The following is a 4,981-nucleotide window of genomic DNA, read 5'->3' as shown; positions in this document are numbered from 1 at the left end:
TCTCAATTGATCCTCCAAGTGAGTCTTAGTGCATTTGTATGTCTAAGAAGAGGAATCGAGAATTGTAGAAATGGTTAAAATCAAGAAGTCAATCATACTTCGTTCCAATATCAAGTCTTAGAGTTATATTCCAAGATTGTGAATTGAGTGACAAGTCTTTAGTAGGTTTATAACATTCAACAAATGTGGAATTGGAAAAAAGTCTTCTTATTCCTGCACATTTGAGATTGGTAAGTTGTGATGTCTTGGATAAGACAAAGACCAACTAGAACCAATTATGTGAAGTGATAGTCTTGATAAAAACTACACTGACTCTTGAATATTTGTTTTGTCAAGGAATGGTTCTTGACAAGAGAATCTTATATGTCAAGGAGTCAGTGAGAGTCTTAATGTTCTTGAAAAGGTTCAAGAATAAATCAAGAATAAACCTAATTGATCATCACTAGCGCACGACTTGAGGTTTTTAACCTATCGTGGATGACAATTTTGTTTTTTGCGCTATTCCAGTTAAGTTAGTTATGCTTCTGAGTTCTATGAGTTCTCATCTGTATGCATAAAGGCAAGCACCTTGATCAATGGAAGGTACATTGATATGTAAGGGTGAGTTGCTAAACTACTTGGAAGACATGGTGGGCACTCGTGTTACCATGAGACAAGAAATCAAGATTGAGAAAGTTCAGTCCATATGTTTTTGGATTTGTCGCAAACCTTCGTTTTGGCAAATTCATATGGATAGGAACACATACACCATAAAATCTAAGTGACATAAGGTTTCCCTCCTTCATGAAAATGATTGTGAGGAAATGATTTCACTAAGAGAGATTTTAAGAAGATAGCAATTGTGAAAATTGTATTCTCAAATTCGATTATGATTACGGCATCCCTCTTCATAGTTCGAATTGTGAAATTTGGCAATTAGTCTGAACATTTGGGACTTAGTTCTGAATTTTTCTAGACACACATATGAGCTTTCTAAGGCAAAAGTGTATGAGTTTAAGAAGCTTAGATAAAGGCTTATCAAAGCATCAAGTATTTAGAAATATGAACTTAAGGAATTCAATAAGCATTGTTTTCTGGGAGTTCAGATGTTTTCTAGATATATGTCAAAGCTAGTGGGAGTATAAGTGTTATGCTTGTATTGTAATAATCATCGTGTTAGTGGGAGCATGATTATTATTTCAAGTATTGCGAGTTAGCAATATTAATTATAGAAAACAAAGATTAACTTTGCAAAGCTGTAGGGGTTAAAAAGTTGTTTTGCTATAATTAAGGGAGAGAATATTATACTTCGTTTCAATATCTAAAGCTTAGATTGAGAAATTTTAATAAATTTAGTCAAAGGATACATAGTGTGTTCTCAAATTTCGATTATGATTACGGCATCCCTCTTCATAGTTCGAATTGTGAGAACGTGACACATAAAATATTATAACAGAAGATTGATAAAGTATCATATCTTTATGTAAGACATTATGCATCGTGTCCCATACGCTTAGGGTATAGGATCGATTGCAAATGCTATAATATTTGACCATTCTAATATTTTCCAAATGCCTAGGGCATTAAGAGGGAAAAAGGGACTAGAACTGGATTTGACTAAAATAATTAAACAACTATCAAAGGACGATCTAAGGTTCGTCTAGGAATTGTTGCTTGTGAGTAGTTGGAAGTATAGTACTAGATGGACTATATTGACAATATTATGAATAGATAAGATTCTATTAAGAATGAGTTGTCATATGGCAAATATGGAAATGTTTCAATTAATGGGAGTTGGATATTAAGAAATATGTCTAGATTAGAAACTTTTATGCGAGAAGGATGTTCAAAGGAATGTACTTTGAGTGAGAGACATCACATCTATATAATTGTTTTGTAACAATTTCTGATAGAGTACCTTGTGATTTCATTGGCCGAGTCTTTGTGACTTTTATGTTGTGACTTCACGAAAGGATCGTTGCATAAAATGTTAGAATCTGACATATTCTAAAAGTGGCAAGAATTTTGTATTCTTACGCTAATGATAAGGATTGGGAATTGTGAAATGAGTTTCATTGGAAATGTTTTTCAATTGATATATTTCACAAAGTAAGGATCATAGGAAATCAAAGTGTGCATGCTTGGAGCATGGGACAATTGTGGTTATAATTCGAGTAATAAGTTGATTTTCTGAAACAGTAAGCAATGAATAATGAGTAATCAATATGGTGTTTAAATTAAAGTGTTTTTATTTACGCTCAAAAGTTTTGGGGCCATATAGGATTAATATTATTATTGCGTTTCACTTTGCATGTTTTGACTTCCAGAATAACTGGGTTATTCGAACCTCCACAGTCGGTCATACGTTGGAAGTAGGTATGAAGGAAGACTGTCGTGAATCTGTCTGTAGATTTCCTAAGTGTTTAGACATAGCACAAGTTTGTTGCAGAGTTCATGAGTGCCTTAATAAGATTAGAGTATTGGATCAAACCCACGCTCACTTGAATCACTTCATGGTTTTTATCATGAGTAATTGTGAGACGATAACATTGTATATTCTTGAAACCGAGACGTGTGAGTTGTTATTTGCTGGTCGGTTGCACATTGATGATAAGAAAACGCACCAGTAACTTGGTGTTATAAAACTTATTATTGTGTGTGATTCGATCAGTAAATGCAAGCGAGCATTTGAGTCGAAGTTTATCCATTCCTTTTACTCAAAGTGGGATAAAAGCGATATCTGTGGGCCTCTCGATGATTTAGTGATGACACCCTAAGCGCTTGGCCAAGCCGGGACTAAGTTGATGTGTTCAATTGTAGTCTGTTGTCAGTTGTCATAAATCGGAAATCGGGAAACAGTATAGAGAGATTGATTAATTCATGTCTTGTGTCTATACGATATCTTGAGAATGGAGGAATATATAATTCCTTATCTGAAGGACACACGTACCTGATAAGATCAGAGTTGACAACGGCTTTTGAAAGCTACGATTGCTGATCAGGTTCTGAAGTTATACAAAATAGTTATTAGACTTATCCAAGTGGGAGACTGTTGGATTAGTGTCTAAGTCCATAACTATTTTGGTATGTACTTGAACCGATTATGAGCATGGTCCTTTTGGGTTGCCTTCACCATAGCAATATGTAGGATGAATTAAGGAGAGAAAGGTTTAATTATGATTTGTTAATATATTATGAGAATAATATATTAAAGGAGAAATCATATTGTTTAATTAATTTTAGTCGAGGGTTAATTTCTTATGAGAGTCTAAACATAAACAATTGTCATGTTAAAAAGAAAAAATTTGTGAGTGTAAGTATTGTATGATTACGGTGTATTTGCTTTTGTGTTTCTAAAAATTAACAATTCTAATGATAAAAGAAGAAAACATGTGATTATAAGTAATGTATGGTCATGGTTTAAGGAAAAAAAACCGTATGATTATAAATATTTTATGGTCACGGTTTACGGGAAAAAACCTTCAACTATAAGTTTATGGTGACGGTTTAAGTTTTTATGTGCATTTAAAAGTAAACAATGGTAATTTTAAAACAAAAAACATATGACCATTACTAGTTAATGGTCATAGTTAAATTTCTTATGTATGTCTAAACATAAGCAATTGTCATGTTAAAAAAAATAAAAATTTGTGAGTGTAAGTATTGTATAGGTACAGATTGAACTGTTTATGTGTTTAATAGTAACAATACTAATGATAAAGAAAATTAAAAAATATGACTACAAGTAATTGATGGTCATGGTTTAAGAAAAAGAATGTACGACCATAAATAATTTATGCTTACAGTTTAAGGGAAAAACTTTGGACTATAAGTATCTTATGACGACGGTTTAACTTTTTGTATGTGTCTAAAAGTAAATAATGGTCATGATAAAACATAAATCATATGAATATTAGTAGTTGATGATTACAATTTAATTTATTATGTGTATCTAAATATAAAAAATTGTCATGTTAAAAAGAAAAAAGTTTTGAATGTATGGTAAATTTTCATGGGTAACAATGTTATCATCCAAAAATTTTAGTACTTACTTGCAACAAATATATATTTTACAAAAGCAAACATCATCTTCAACTTAAGACCATATTCTATAACTTAGAGAAGAAGAGTGATGAATATTTATTCGTGAAAACGATTTGCACCCATATTAGTTATTCACCTCACAATACAAAGACGACATACAAAGATGAAAATATTGTTGGATTAGTGTCTAAGTCCATAACTATTTTGGTATGTATTTGACCCGATTATGAGCATGGTCCTTTTGGGTTGCCTTCACCATAGCAATATGTAAGATGAATTAAGGAGAGAAAGGTTTAATTATGATTTGTTAATATATTATGAGAATAATATATTAAAGGAGAAATCATATTGTTTAATTAATATTAGTCAAGAATTAATTAAGAATTAATTTTGTGGCTAAAAGAGATTAATTAAACTTAGGGGACTGGAATTGTAATTATAGGATAATTGCAATTGGGTTATGAATCACCTTGGAATATAGGTTGGACGAATTCTATGGGGAAGCCCATTAGAAATCGTCCAAGGCATGTTCCAGAAGGGGTCCATGGGCTGCTTAGGGCTTAAGCAGTCAAATTAGGGTTTCCTTGTTAGATAACCCTAATTGCCTACCTATTTAAAGAATCCTTGAGACCCAAAAACGTGGGAAACACTGGGATTAGGGTTTCCAGCCATTTTTGGTGTCTACTCTCTCCTCCTTCTTCATCCAAATTGCTCAGTGGTGTTTGTGACTCCATTAGAGGTGCAACACTTGAGGCACTAAGCTTTCTGAAGCCAAGGAGTTGATTGTTATTGCTACATAACAATCAAGGTAAGATCCAAACCCTAGTTTACATGTTTATTTGATTAATTGTATGCTAGATCTAGGGTTTATAAGTCTTGGAGGTTTATTGCATGTTCTAAGTAGAAAAACTAGATCCAAGCAATTAGGGTTGCATGAACACCATAGGAATGTTGTTAT

This window comes from Lactuca virosa, chromosome 8, assembly GCF_052849685.1.
Source record: "Lactuca virosa cultivar CGN04683 chromosome 8, Lactuca_virosa_CGN04683_v6, whole genome shotgun sequence".
Taxonomy (NCBI): Eukaryota; Viridiplantae; Streptophyta; class Magnoliopsida; order Asterales; family Asteraceae; genus Lactuca; species Lactuca virosa.
Note: the sequence above shows the minus strand (reverse complement) of the source record.